At 41.6% G+C, this 16,596-nt stretch overlaps 1 protein-coding gene across 20 annotated transcripts in view; it reads right to left on the bottom strand.

The window, feature by feature from the left end:
• The window catches only part of birc6 (baculoviral IAP repeat containing 6), a 154,206-nt gene that overhangs the window by 42,774 nt on the left and 94,836 nt on the right, over nucleotides 1–16,596 (bottom strand). The window lies entirely within an intron of this gene.

Raw genomic sequence — 16,596 nt, 5'->3', positions numbered from 1 at the left:
GAAGACACACTTGAGGTTTAGAAATCAAAATTCTTTCAATATGATTACATGCCAAGACAACATAGCGAAAGTATCAGTCTCATGGCCCTTGAGTGAACCTCTTTTTGTGCGTGTGTGTGTGTGCGCGCATTTACAGGAAAGATGGGTGCAGGTTAGAGAACTCCAGATTGCTCGGAAATTGCACTTGGAGAGTGGAGAGGAGCAGCAGGACTAGAAATGGATCGTAGTGAGTAGCAAGCTGGTGAAAGGGGATTTTAAAGATGATTACATTTCCAGGAATGTACAAATGACAAACGACATGCACACACAAGGAACAGCCCTGAGGCGGCCAAAACCAAGTCCAGAACTCAATTTAGACTCTTCACAAACAAATGTGCGCCTGACTTCCCCCAATACCACCTCATGTCCCTGAACGCAACTCAAACAGCCTTGTGTTCCAGTCCCTGAAATTAAGCCGAGCCAGCTAGTCAGGAGGGCAGGCAACAATGGAAGCAAATCTAAAAAAAGGTTAAGCCTGGGGCCAAGCAACCCCTCACTTTGCCCAGATACAGGATTGCATCAAATAAGAAATAATTAAATAATGAATCTCAGGGTGTCATTTTGTATAATGAGTCAGGCAGCGTGATAGATTTCTCTATCACTTATTGTGACGAGGACTGACAGTTCCCACTTCACACCCATTATGGAAGTTTAAATAACATTGGGGTGTGGTGGCGAACCTGCTGAGCCTACCTCCAACATTCCCTTGTGAGGAACTGGGCTGGGGCGTGACAGAGGGAAGGTGCACTCAGTCGACCTACAAACCCCATTAAAATCTAGACTGGTTCCACTAAGTTGTGCTTTGAGAAAGGCCTCCACAACATCCCCAGCCTGGACCAGTGAGGAACCAGGTTAAAAAGAATGTGCTGGTTTTGGGGTGGGGTCCATTGGGTTACCAGTTGGGGAATAAAACAAAAGAACAACCAGACATACACTACCGTTCAAAAGTTTGGGGTCACTTAGAAATGTCCGTGTGTTTGAAAGAAAAGCCAATTTTTTGTCCTTTAAAAAAACATCAAATTGATCAGAAATACAGCGTAGACATTGTTAATGTTGTAAATGACTATTGTAGCTGGAAACTGCAGATTTTTTATGGAATATCTACATAGGCATACAGAGGCCCATTATCAGCAACCATCACTCCTATGTTCCAATGGCACATTGTGTTAGCTAATCCAAGTTTATGATTTTAAAAGGCTAATTGATCATTAGAAAACCCTTTTGCAATTGTTAGCACAGCTGAAAACTGTTGTTCTGATTAAAGAAGCAATAAAACCTAGAAGGCTAGCATCCCGGAGTCACCTCTTCACTATTGATGTTGAGAGTGGTGTCTTGTGGGTACTATTTAATGAAGCTGCCATTTGAGGACTTGTGAGGTGTCTGTTTCTCAAACTAGACACCAATGTACTTGTCCTCTTGCTCAGTTGTGCACCGGGGCCTCCCACTCCTCCTATTCTGGTTAGAGACAGTTTGCGCTGTTCTGTGAAGGGAGTAGTACACAGCGTTGTATGAGATTTTCAGTTTCTTGGCAATTTCTTACATGGAATAGCCTTAATTTCTCAGAAGAATAGACTGACGAGTTTCAGAAGAAAGTTCTTTGTTTCTGGCCATTTTGAGCCTGTAATCTAACCCAAACATGCTGATGCTCCAGATGCTGAACTAGTCTAAAGGCCAGGTTTTATTGCTTCTTTAATCAGAAGCACAGCTGAACCAAGATCATGGTCATCATTGTCAAAGGCATATCCAGTCTGTGTGTAAAGAGATTGCCGGTGACCATACAGGAATGACCATTTGAGGATGTGAACGTATGTGTGTGTGGGGCACTGTTTACGTGAGCGCACCCGTGTGCTTGTGCCAGCCTCAAATGGAGCAGGATGGCCCTAACTTTGGCTCCCAGGCTGCTTTACATTTATATTGGAATTCCCGGCCCCAACGTCCCTGTCCCAGTATTTGAACGTTGACCTCTCTCCGCTTTAATCTGCGCCTCAATCCTTTCCACTGTCTGTGGACGGCAAAGCACAGTATCCAAATCCCCACCCTACTGAATACATTTACGCAATTACCGCTATGCTCAGCTAACTGATATGATTGATGTGGGAGATGCCGCTATCCGTCTGATGTTGCCCAGTGATATGTGTGTGTTGCCCCTAAACTTCTCTTCCTCAATGTCACTCTTTCCTCCCCATTCTCATGGTCAAGTCCGTCCCCCGTTCACCATCATTTCATTTGTACTAACTGAGTTACAACCAACAAAATAGACTTCTCTGCACGAGGAAAGACAGACTGAGAAATTTTCAATGGGTGATAGATAAGGTTTGGAAATCGAACCACAGCAGTAATGCTGCAGAAACAAACATGGGTCTGATGTGACCTTCATTCTCTTAAGGCAAAACATCATTATGTCAGATGACAAAGGTTGACACAAAAAATCCCAATAGGAAGGCCATCTTCCATGAATTTAAATTGACAATCAAATGTGCATTTGTTTACAAATTTGACTGCCCTGGCAGTAATTTCATTCACATTCTCTGATTCTGACAGTGCCAATAGATGAATGCACTAACAGGATAAATAACAGACTAAGGTTAATAGCAATACTTTGAGAGACCCACAGAAACGGAAGTACAGTAAACTGGACATCAATCTTGACCACAGCTTGCTTTTGGAGACTGTTGGAGCAGATAGCCTTGAGTAGGTGTGATTTAAGGTACTCCTTGGGGGCTGTATAGCTGGGTGCTTAGTATAGAGAGCAGACGCGTTAGGTGATTAAAAGTTAATGCCCCACCTGAGCAGCTCCGTTGATGACTCACCCCTGCATTGGCTCCTTAAAATAAAAGGCACTTCAACTAGGCTTAATGCCTCCCCGTCCACTGTCACTTAATACATAGATGTGTAAAGCCATTTGAATTCAGTCACTTATTTACAGCATCCCTTTTGATTTAAACAAAACTTTCCATAAATGTTTGCCCATGGAAGTGGTCAAAAACAAACTGACTTTTTGGACCTGACTGCCAAAACATCCAGGAGGTAAGTGCTCAAAGTTGACCCATTTTGCATTACCCACCGTACCATGAGAAATCCATGTCTTCGTCACCGGAAAATATATAGTTTGAAATAATTTTAAAATGTACAAAAAGTGTGGTTAAACTATTTGATTATTTCTTTAAAAAAAAGTTTAATAAAAATGTTATTTTTTAAACCTTTAATGTCAATGCTCTAAAAAAACGTAAACTCTATATTCATATATGTTGTAGCGTAGAGCCCATTTCACATCTGAGGTTGCGGTGTTGTACATGGCATTGGTTGAGACACACTCTTAAATACAGGGTGGGTGTACTTTCAATCATAGAAATATAATTCATAGAATGGACCTATCCCTTCAGATCACTGCAATAAAGCTGGTACACCATTGAAATTAAGTAACAATTTTTTTACTGTAATTAGTAACAAGATGACCACCAGTTCCCCCACCGTTGAACGTCAACTTATATGGTCATGTATATTCTATTATCTATTTCTATGATTTCAATAGGTTTCCTATAGAGGATTGACAGCATCATTTAACCTGTTAAGGCTAGGGGGTGCTGTTGTCACTATTTATGGAAATCGTGTAATTTTTGAAACGGCTTCCTACAAAATTCTTGATCGTACAATATGCATATTATTATTATTGGATAGAAAACAGTCTATAGTTTCTATAGCCGTTGTAATTTTGTCTCTGAGTGGAACAGAACTTATTCTACAGCAATTTCCCTGACATGGAGTCAGATTTCACACATTTTGGCCCCTGTTGTGGAGTCAGTTTTAAGGCCACTGTTATTGCTATGAGTATACGGACACTGCTTACGTCTTCCCCTGGATGCCTTTACGTGATGACGCTTTGAATGGTATCGATTGCCCAATCACAGCCCCTATAAAACAAAAACACGTGTAGGTAGGAACTCTTTTCTAGGTGCGTCAGGCGCGCGGAGGGCACCGACCTACTGTTTTTCCAAGCATTAGTGTAGCCAGTTATATTTCTCCTGTCATGTTTCTACTCGTTATAGGAGTTAAAAACATCATAAGGTAGTTAATTTAAAGCGTTTTATAGCAATTTATATCCGTTTAGTGCGATTTTGGGACATTTATTTCTGAGACACTTTGAATCTCTGGGCACCGTTCCAGTTCATGCCGAACGCAATGTGCATTTCTACATGGCAAGAGGACAGCTTTCGACCAAAAGACGATTAGACCCAAGAAAGGATTCTTTGACCAAGATTCTGATGGAAGAACAGCTCAAAGTAGGAACAATTTATTATGATAAATCGTGTTTCTGTCGAAAAATGTTAATGACTTAGGACGCCATCTTTTTTGACGTAGCTTCGCTTGGCGCAAACTGTATTGAAAAGTAAGGATAATTTAAAAAATGTAATTCCGCGATTGTATTAAGAATTAAATTGTCTATCAATCGCTGTCCACCCTATATTTTTTAGTCACGTTTATGAGTATTTATGTATACGACTAGATCACTGTCTAATATGGCGCACAACATTTTCTGACCAGCTGGGCTACTTTTCTCATTGTCTAACCATGATTTTGGTGGCTAAATATGCACATTTTCGAACAAACTGTATATGTATGTTGTAATGTGATGTTACAGGAGTGTCATCTGAAGAATTCTGAGAAGGTTAGTGAAAAAAGTAATATATTTTGGCGATGTTTACGTTATCGCTCTCTTTGGCTAGAATCAATGCTGGGGTAATGTTTGCACATGTGCTATGCTAATATAACGATTTATTGTGTTTTCGCTGTAAGACACTTAGAAAATCTGAAATATTGTCTGTATTCACAGGATCTGTGTCTTTCGATTAGTGTATGCTGTGTATTTTTACGAAATGTTTGATGATTAGTAGTTAGGTAAACACGTTGCTCATTGTAATTATTCTAGTCCATTTGTGATGGTGGGTGCAATTGTAAACTATGACATCTACCTGAAATATGCACATTTTTCTAACAAAACCTATCCTATACCATAAATATGTTATCAGACTGTTATCTGAGGAGGTTTTTTCTTGGTTAGTGGCTATCAATATCTTAGTTTAGCCGAATTGGTGATAGCTACTGGTGTTGGTGGACAAAGAAAAGATGGTGGATTATGCTAATGTGTTTAGCTAATAGATTTACATCTTTACATATTGTGTCTTCCCTGTAAAACATTTTAAAAATCGGACATGTTGGCTGGATTCACAAGATCTGTGTCTTTCATTAGCTGTATTGGACTTTAATGTGCGAAAGTTAAATATTTAAAAAAAAATTTTTTTTTGAATTTCGCGGCTCTGCCTTTTCAGCGGCACCCAGTCCTAGACAGGTGAAAACAGATATTCCCATTCAAGTCAACATTCTCTGATGTGAGGACTTCCATCTTTGTGGTACCATTTGAAAGTAGAAATTCCTATTTATTCCCATTATAGTTCATTTATCAGCCTAAACATGACACCCACCCTGTATTCAAGAGCATGTTGAGCATGTTGTCTCTCAACCAATAGGGGCCAAAACACAAAAAAATTCAATGTAAAATAGGGTCTAAGCTACAACGTGTGAATATGTTGTAGCTTAATATGGGATGAACTTATAAAAGGATCACTCACCTAAAAATAAAAAATAAAAATAAAAACGAGATAAAACTGCAGTTCCTCACTCTTTTCTCTGTATACATCAATGATGTCGCTCTTGCTGCTGGTGATTCTCTGATCCACCTCTACGCAGACAACACCATTCTGTATACTTCTGGCCCTTCTTCGGACAGTGTTAACTAACCTCCAGACAAGCTTCAATAACATACAACTCTCCTTCCGTGGCCTCCAACTGGTCTTAAATGCAAGTAAAACTAAATGCATGCTCTTCAACCGATCGCTGCCTGCACCTGCCCGCCCATTCAGCATCACTACTCTGGACGGTTCTGACTTAGAATATGTGGACAACTACAAATACCTAGGTGTCTGGTTAGACTGTAAACTCTCCTTCCAGATTCAAATTAAGCATCTCCAATCCAAAATTAAATCTAGAATCGGCTTCCTATTTCGCAACAAAGACTCCTTCACTCATGCTGCCAAATAAACACTCATAAAACTGACTATCCTATCGATCCTTGACTTCTGCGATGTCATTTACAAAATAGCCTCCAACACTCAGCAAATTGGATGCAGTCTATCACAGTGCCATCCGTTTTGTCACCAAAGCCCCATAGACCACCTACCACTGCGACCTGTATGCTCTCGTTGGCTGTCCCACGCTTCATATTCGTCGCCAAACCCACTGGCCCTAGGTGATCTATAAGTCTTAGCTAGGTAAAGCTCCCCCTTATTTCAGCTCACTGGTCACCATAGCAGCACCTACCCGTAGCACGCGCTCCAGCAGGTATATTTCACTGGTCATCCCCAAAGCCAACTCCTCCTTTGGCCGCCTTTCCTGACAGTTCTCTGCTGCCAGTGACTGGAACAAATAGCAAAAATCACTGAGGCTGGAGACCCATATCTCCCTCACTAACTTTAAGCACCAGCTGTCAGAGAAGCTTACCGATCATTGCACCTGTACACAGCCCATTTGTAAATAGCCCACCCAACTACCTCATCCCCATGTTATTTTTTTGCTCCTTTGCACCCCAGTATCTCTACTTGCACATTCATCTTCTGTACATCTATCACTCCAGTGTCAATGCTACATTGTAATTATTTCACCACTATGGCCTATTTATTGCCTTACCTCCCTAATCTTACTACATTTGCACACACTGAATCTTGATTTTTCTATTGTTTTATTGACTATTCAGGTCAAAAGTCACTTTCTGAGCAATTCTACAGTGAGCAAATATGCATGTTAGATTTCATTCAAATCAAAAGGGGTTCTGTCAAAAAGTGATTGAATTTAAATGGGTATACCCATAACCAAAATAAAGCTCCACAAGTCACTGCCCCGCTTTCTAAGTGAGGCTGAAATAGGGCAGGATTCACACAGAAACACACAAGCAGAGGGATTTGCAGTGTGTGTTTGTGCGGGTTGTAGGTGGATGATGTGTGAGCATCTCATGAGAGGCGACATGGACACAGAGGGCATCAATCTCCCGCTGGTGCCAGTGACTACGTCACCAAAACACCATAAATTCTACAGCTGCACGGAATACCGTTACCATCCAATCGCTCTCAGCAGGAAGGGGGGAGGTGGAGACAAGGAGAGATAAGTTGATAGAGAGAGCAGCAGGGGGAGATGGACTGGAGCACTGATGCATTCTCTAAAACAAAATCTCAACCACCCAGAGACAAAACAGAGACGCTCTTTGCATACTGTATATTAAAAACAAGGCCTATAGACTAAGCCTTTATCTTAAAATCGGCTTACAATGGTTTTAATGGTGTGGGGTGAACAATATATTATGGTTTACTTTGAAAAAGAAACTTGGAGGACCATGGCTATGCAAACAGTTTAACAAAGGGCTGGGGTGGTTAATCCCAGGTACTTTCTAGAGTTGGGAAGGTCAGAGACCAACAGAGATGTCTATTTTTGCCATGTGGGTTGGTTAAAGTTTAAATCGGCTTTTCTCAACAGTGCTCACAACTGCTTCTGACACACGAGAAGTATTTATTTTTTCACACCACTTCTCATCGGAGCTGGGTGAGCGTATCATTGGCTGGCAGTCTTCTAGCCGTGGGCATGGCAGGGTCAACACCACTGAGACAGATTGGGCCTTTAAACACTGGTGCCTAACTGGTGCTACTAATCCAAATTCATATGCATCACAAGATTCCAGTCTATTTGGGAATCCGTCATTAAAATAATCTGCATATCATCAACAGCCTGTCACCCCGATGTCAAGCCCTTGCAGGAAATAGGGCTAACTATCATGACAGGAAGAGACTAAAAACTGACGGGTGAGAGGAAGAAAGAAACAGGCGAGAGGGAGGTGAGCAAACCAAACGCAATTAATTAAGGAGAACGAGATCAAAACAGTAGAATGTAGCAGTGGAGCCAAGACATGATGACCTGAAATGTCTCCTGGCTGGAACAACCAATAAGCAATTCAGAGACGTCATCCAAAAAGCCACAAGGCAAGGGGGAGGCATCTAATATACTCTATTACAAACTTTACTCAGAAATCCCACAAAGAGCAGGTTGAAATATTACATCAAGCTAAGTGTGATGTTGAAATACGACACTCCAGACAGAGTTGAGAAACTCAGTCAAGGGTTAGCTGCATACATTGTGCGACTACAATTGAAAGTAGAAAGCCTTTGCTGGTCCACAAAGGAAAGTACAAGCATTAAGAAAACAGCACCCTCCGAGTACCCCAGCCATGTTATCTCGGCCTACACTGTTATTGTCAATGAAACAACACACCAGCCATTTGTATTTTTATCGTTGTCATTTTGATAGGGAGACGTTGTGGGTGATTAACATTGACGGGAAACACAGAAAACGAGACCCCAGAGTTGACGTATGTCTACCTTGTGAAAGTTATAATTCAACATCTCCCCTTTCCATATGTGACAAAGTTTAGCGGTACTGTCACTTTATCCAATTTAGACGTGCCGAGGAAGTTAAATGACATGGAAAACGAAGGGATCCAGCACAGCTCAACATTTTCTATTTAATGGGCCATTAGGTTGAAAGCTATTCTTGGAATGGAGCTTTTTAGGATATTAAAGAGAATAGGATGACGTTCATGGTTGGGTGCAAGTGTGTGTGGGATTGTACGATACTTCCTCCAAAGATGTCAACAAACACAACATAAAAAACATGGAAATATTTTTTTTTATTCATTTTATATTTATAATAAGATTGCATAGTGAATATGGCAATATGAAAACTGTACTAATTTTCTTGTTTCATGTTTTACGCATGAATTACACAAATGTAGAATAAATATTCCATTATTAATCTCCAAGTGGCCTTCGATTTGGCATTATTTAACACGTCACAAGGAGTGTCACTCCATCTAGTGGCAGGGGTCGGCTCAGGATTCAGCAGTGGGCTGCATCTGTTTGTCGAACCAAACCCAACGCAGTGACATGTTTCAGCTAAAGCAGCCACATTCCCCCCTCTGTGGCTCCGGGTTTGGAATGAGATAAGAAACCAAGAAAAAGAGAATGAGTGTGCAAACACAAGAGGCCTGCACTTCTGGGAAGGAGGGAGGAGATGGAGAGAGGGAGCGATGCTGCCACCGCCTGCCTTTGTGTACTTGACAAATTAGTGTTCGCACAACAATGCCAGATAAGAGTGCTGTTGGCGACCACTCCTCTTCTACCACCGACGCTGTTGGCAGCTTCAATACAAGAGGAACAAGCCAAGTCCACCCTACCCCTTTTCTCCTGTTCCCCGTCTCCTGCTCCTCCTACTGTATACCAGCACTAAGTGAAATATGTCAGATAGGATGCTGGGTTCTACACATGTGACATAGCAGTTTTTGATCCTGTATTTTAAGCCATATCCAGAAATGAGGATTGCAAAAATAAATAAGCTATTGTCGATTTATCTACGCATTGTCACTTTAATAACTCTACCTATATGTACATTTACCTTGAATATAACCGGTGCCCCCGCACATTGACTCTGTACCGGTACCCCCAGTATATAGCCTCGCTATTGTTATTTTCCTGCTGCTCTTTAATTACGTGTTACTTTTATTTCTTATTTCTTGGGGGGGTATTTTTCTCCAAACGGAATTGTTGGTTAAGGGCTTGTAAGTAAGCATTTCACTATAAGGTCTACACCTGTTGTATTCGGGGCATGTGACAAATAAAATTTGATGGTGGTGCTGGATCATCTGACAAAAAGGTGACAGTTTGATGAAAAAGCTTTAAAGGTTAAAATAAAGGTTACAATTCAGGCATGTCATAATTGCGCAAAAAAGGGCCCTAGAAAGAGGTTAGTCAAGTACGGGGAGGTAAGTGGGAATAAGAGAAGCGCGAGAGAGGCTAAAATGCCAAGCATACAGGCAGAGGATCGCCTATGTAGGTCACAGTAGCCTGGCTGCGGTTCCCCAGAGGTGGCAGTGAGTGACAGCAGCCTGGCACAGGGGACCATGTGGACAAACAGGGCTGGCTGGACAACTGGGGGTTTGGCTCTGATAGAGGGGGAGGTAGTAAAACTGTAGTAAACAGTGGTGGTGGTGGGGGGGGGGGCTGATAGTTACATATCTCAATATTATTCTGGACGACTTATCGATACTTTGACTCCAAGTATTTGTTATTTCTTTTGCTTGGTAGCGTTAGTTGTCTGTACCCGCACCAGAACTCTGGTATTTTTCCATCCATCAGCTTGTTCTTCATCTTCTTTAAATAGTGAGCCAACATGTTTTCACCACTTTCATTTTCATGACTCATCAAAACTCATTCTCATGCTCTCTTACGTCTCTCTTCAGCAGACGTGTAGTGAGCAAGATGTTTAACGGCACCTACACAACCGTTCAAAAGTTTGGGGTCACTTAGCTTTTCTTTCAAACCAAGGAAATTCCAACATTTTTTGACCATTAACATAACATAAAATTGATCAAAAATACAGTGTAGACATTGTTAATGTTGTAAATGACTATTGTAGCTGGAAACGGCACATTTTTTATTGACCATCTACATAGGCCCATTATCAGCAACCGTCACACACTCCTGTGTTCCAATGGCACATTGTGTTAGCTAATCCAAGTTTATAATTTTAAAAGTTTAATTGATCACTAGAAGACGCTTTTGCAATTATGTTAGCACAGCTGAAAACTGTTGTTCAGATTAAAGAACCAATCAAACTCTCCTTCTTTAGACTAGTTGAGTATCTGGATCATCAGCATTTGTGGCTTCGATTACAGGCTCAAAACGGCCAGAAACAAAGAACTTTCTTCTGAAACTCGTCTGTCTATTCTTGTTCTGAGAAATTAAGGCTATTCCATGCGAGAAATTGCCAATAAACTGAAGATCTCGTACAATGCCGCGTACTACTCCCTTCACAGAACAGCGCAAACTGTTTCTAACCAGAATAGAAAGAGGAGTGTGAGGCCCTGGTGCACAAGTGAGCAAGAGGACAAGTACATTAGTGTCTAGTTTGAGAAAGAAACGCCTCACAAGTCCTCAACTGGCAGCTTCAATAAATAGTACCCGCAAAACACCAGTCTCAATGTCAACAGTGCAGAGGCAACTCTGGGATGCTGGCCTTCTAGGCAGAGTTGCAAAGAAAAAGCCAAATCTCAGACTGGCCAATAAAAAAGTTTAAGATGGGAAAAAGAACACAGACTCTGGACAGAGGAACTCCGCCTAGAATAGCAGCATCCCGGAGTTGCCTCTTCATTGTTGACGTTGAGACTGGTGTTTTGCAGGTATTATTTAATGAAACAAATAAGATAGTGGCAAAGGGGAATGGGGGGGGACGTCAATGCCTAGTGGGTATTTTGCTTATTCAAAATATAATTTTGTTGAGTCAGCAAAATTGTAATCAGCAATGTTTATGCTACACACCACTTTGCAGGGAATCCTTGGTCTGTCTCTTCGATTACATTGAGTCGTCTAAACAGAAGTAAATAGGCCGCCCCTGTCATTGTGTGTCACTGCTGGGGCTAGTGACATGTTACTAAGCCAGGGGACTTGTTTCCATTCCATTTCAACTCATCATGGGAGAAAACAGCAGGTGACCAAACAAAACTTAGAGGTCAATAAAGCAATAATAGAACTCACCGTAAGGACCCACCACGAACACAGAGCAGCATGGTAGATCGCTAGCATATGGCACAACAAATCCAAAAACCAACTTAGGGTTCGGAGTCTTGAAGGACAAATAGTTACATACACACCCTTCTATACATTGAAGAGAGGAGTCTCTCCCTTGCCTTAAACCTATAGAATACATGCAATAGTTATCACAACACATCTCAACGTTCCATAGGAAACTAAATGCATTATTTAAACCAGATGTCCCTTTAACGGGATGTTCTGATCACTGAAGTCATTAACCAGACAATGACCTGCCATCTACTCAATTACAAAACAAAGGGGGAAGCATGTTCCACTATTGGCACCCATGTTACAAAGGGGCACAGGATAGCGAAACCTACATCAGGGATACAACGATGTGCAGTCCTTATCAAATGTTGATGCGCACTTTGTAGATTATATTACTGTCCACATTTACTTTTACTCAGTCAACAAGATGAGTAACGAACAACAAAATCACTAGCATTTGTCAATCTACTATCTCCATAGTAGAAGAGTTGACCTATTCTATTGGTCAGCTTGTCAAGAATGAATAGAAAAACAGACTGGGACAGTTGTGGGACGATAGATCCCAAATTCATACAACCAGTAGGCCAAGCTACATCTTTTTTTTTTTTATATAATAAAACCTTAAAAAGCAACCAGTCTGATGCAACAGATCAGAACATTTAGCTTAAAATGTTGTTACTATTATTTCTTCACATTATAAGCGCAGTAATGCGCACAAGGCAGTAGGTTAAGTGCGAATGTTCGTTCCATAATTCAATTAGGAAAACACTGTTGTCAAAGCGCACCGCACATGAGCGGTTTCATGTGACAGATGAAAATATCAGTTCTAAATAAAGAAAGAGGGGAGATCTAATATGCAACAACTAACAAGGGTTGATAATATGACTAGGATTGTGCCTTTGGCTACTGGACAATGAAAGAAAGTTGATATAAAATAATTGCCTCCACGGATATGGTCTGATTTTGGCTAGGCTACTTTGAAGCAAGGTAAGACATGTCTCATAATATGAAGTAAAACGTTCAGGTTTCAAACAATTAAGTATGCGTTTTGAAAACGCATACTGCCTCCAGCTCATTGCAAAGTGATGTGTGACGCAGTGACAATGCCTGCCTTCCATTGCCTATGCATTTGCTGTTTGAGATGCTGCAGCAACAGCTCTTGCTATCTGACAGATTTTCCATTTCCTCTCAAAGGCTCCGTATGCTGTAGGCCTACGCATGTGTTAAGATACATAACGAATATACTGTACACGGGCCAATTTAATTCCACTAAATTATGCAAATTAACCTATAGACCGATAAACATGACCAGTCAAATGTATTTACATTGACTGATATTTCCATCAATTAATAGGTTAAAAAACGTTATTTTGCAATGGGAATTTTTCTTCTTCTACCAGACAATAGGTCTTTATCAGCTGTTCTATTTATTTCTATCATCCAAAAGCTGTCTAGCATGCAAACTACAGCATAATATAAGGGCCATATTAATTGATGCCATTCTGCTTGAAATAAGTTGGACCAGGAACTAGTGAGAAATTATTCAAAGCAATTACCAGTCCCAAATAAGTGGGCCCTACTGCGTGCAGAAATGCTGCTGACATGGCAAAATCAGTTGGTAATGACTTACATTTCTCATATAGTAGAGGAAAAATAGACCTTTCCCAAACATCAGTGTACAGATAGCCCAGAGAACCTGCTTATGCAACCATTTGATTGTGGTAATGTCTCGACCCAGAGGGGCATCATTTTCATATGTTCGGAGAAGCAATAAAAGCTTCAAATGGTGCGAGGGTATGGAAAACTTATTCACCCTGGGTCCCAAAAGTCCCATTATTCTCATGCCATTTTTCACCACTATTATTCATTATCATCATCATTAGTATGGTAATCTCTACTCAATTCTATAATATATAGTCATATTTAGTGGTACTTCATTTCTTTTTGGCTTCCACAGATATTAATCCCCAAAATTGGTAAAGCCTTGTGAGCTGGTAATAAACTTCAAATCCAACCATCAACAGTAAGACTGTTGGCTAACTGTAATTAGTGAGGTCATATGTCTCTTTAGTTCCCAAGACCATACAGTACTCTACAATAAGCCAGCTATCCTTGAGCTGTGTAAACTTTGTGAACTCTAACACGACCACAGTGGCATTTGGGTGGTTGAAGAAACGGTCTTTAAAAATAAAATTAAAAATAAGACATTCGGACCCCTGTCATATTTCTCAGCCCCTCCATTTTAATTAACCCAAAAATCACATTGCCTACTACCTCCTGCATTACTATCGTTCCAATTTAGAGCCCTGCTATCCCTGTAGAGGAGCAGGAGTTCTCCCTGTAATTAGAGCTGACAAGTCCAGGACTGACGCTTGGTATTTCATAGTGAGGGGAGTAGGCGGGATCCCCGCCTCCACACAGTGAAAAGAGGGATTTAAAAAGGGCACCTGTAAAGAAAAGGACACCCCTGTGATGTAAATTAGTGTACAGGGGTGAAAATGGGGTACCCGCGCCATGGCACGTCAGAAAAACATGAGCCGGAGAAAAACCTTGTTATGCTGGGAAAAAGTGAAAACTAAAGTAAACAGATTGTTGTTGGTGAATAACTCTGGTGTAGTAGCATTCTGTCCGCCAGAGGCCAAGTAAGTCAAAACCTGTGCTTTCAGCGCATTGACGTTTAAAAAATATAATTTTGGATATTTATCCCAATTTTCTTTTCCTCTCTCCCAATCTGTTTGACGCTCTCCCTCTTATTTTCCCAATCTGTCTTCCGTCCATGGGGAGGGATCAGCGATGCGCATGGTGGCAGGCCTGATGAGAAAAGAAAGTGTGTTTTCTCTGGGCTGGTTGAGGCGGGCTGCGTCAGAGCCCAGGAGATCCCTCAGCTCTGGACACTTAGGGAGACGGCGGGGGAGAGAGTGCCAGAGTGGACTGAGACTGACAGGCAGGGCACAACACAGGAGAGATGAGAGGATGAGCAAATGTCAAACAAAGGGAAGTGAAGAGGAATACCAACCATGAGATCTGCCAGGGAGAGGGGCCTAACGGCTAGCTGATCTGCTGCTTTGAATTGATTCTTTAATCTTGAGAACATTTTTGAACTAAGCAAGTTTCTGAAACTTTTTAAGCTTCAGCAACATCAATAGAAGTGGTTAGCGTGAGAATATTGGTTTCTTGTTTGTCAAGTAGGCATATCTATACCATGGAATGAAACAATTTGGGATGGTGGATACATTTTAGGGATAAATTCAATGGAGACAAAAAGCCATAATCAAGTTAAGTTGTTTGTTTCTAATAAAGCCAAAATTCTGAACCGTAAAAAAGCCTCCCCAGTCCCCTTGAGAACACGTCGTTCCTCTGGGTGGAACAAAACCCCAGGGATCCTAATCATTTTACCACAGTTGTAATTTGACTCATGGGATTGGAGTAATTTCAAATGGGTTGCCTGGGAACCATAGAGGCTGATGCTGTAGAATTTCCCCTGCTGATAATTGCCATTAATTGTCTTGTAATTTCCCAGCATTAGAGTGATTGGTATATGTGGACCCTAATGATCAGTGAGGTGTTCATCCATTCATCACTGTTTGAGGCATTCCTCTCATCCACTGAAGCTGGTTAAACAATCGCCGCAAAGCCAGGAAGCCAGGGCTGAGGAGAGTTCTACCATTGGCTCGAAAGTGGACACTGAACGATAAGGGTTCAGGTTATTAGAAATTTAGGAGTGGGGCTATCAGTGTTCAGTGATCTGGTGCCAATAAAGGCAAACAATAAATTAACTGGTTCATACAACAAGATGTAAGCCAATGTAGCATGCATTAATCCACTCAAATGTAAGCCTCAGTTGAGCTATTCAGATCAGGTAGCAATTTCAACATTGCTGCAAACAGCACGACCAATCAATACTGCGCGCTGGTGCAAGCTCAGTAATGCCTAGGTAATGACAGTTAGAAATTCCCTGCTGCCACAACAAAACTGCTGAGAGAACAGGATATGACATTCATAGGTCTTCATAAAACCTTCCATGCACTACGTTTACCGTTAATGGGCATAAAATCAAGTGAAGTGACGTTAACCAGGTTAGTATTGAGTCGTCCCTGGGAGTGGATTGTGGCGAGGGAGCGTGGGTGGGGTCTATCACCCCCTTCCTCCCGTCTCTGCCGCAGTGCCCTATGAGAGGGCAGCTGGATGGGTAACGGTTGGGGCACCGAGTCACCAGTGCCAACCTAACCAGGTCTCCCTTCTTCCTAGGGGGAAAAAGGAAGTTATGGAGCAGCTGTATCTAGTGGTGTTCTTGCCAACCCCCATCACAATCCCATTACTGAGCTCTCTGTGGACCAGGTTTCTGAGGAGCACTGGAATGTGCCCTATGTAAAGTAGAGCAGAGTGCTGTGCTGCTAAAACTGTGCAAGCGTACATGTACGTTACACTAGCGGTACGATCTGTTTGCAAAGCAGAGAAATCCTTTATGTAAGTAGTGGACCGACATGGCTTGCTAAGACCACATTCCAAACAGGCTTGTAACCGCAGCGCTGACCTGGGGCCAAGGTCAAGCCATGAAGGGGCCGATCCTTCTGTTTTAAAAAAGTCTGTCTCGACTCAGTCTCGATATGATGGCAAGGGATGAGAGTTGTTGGTAACAGCTGTCGACTCATCAACTTTAACAGCAACAAACGGTGGAGCACATATCAAATCAAATGTATTCATAAAGCCCTTCTTACATCAGCTGATATCTCAAAGTGCTGTACAGAAACCCAGCCTAAAACCCCAAACAGCAAGAAATGCAGGTGTAGAAGCACAGCCATAGATATCCTGTTTAATGTGGTTT

Source organism: Salvelinus fontinalis, chromosome 37 (genome assembly GCF_029448725.1).
Source record: "Salvelinus fontinalis isolate EN_2023a chromosome 37, ASM2944872v1, whole genome shotgun sequence".
NCBI classification, from domain to species: Eukaryota; Metazoa; Chordata; class Actinopteri; order Salmoniformes; family Salmonidae; genus Salvelinus; species Salvelinus fontinalis.
This window is presented reverse-complemented; position numbering and strand designations above follow the sequence as displayed.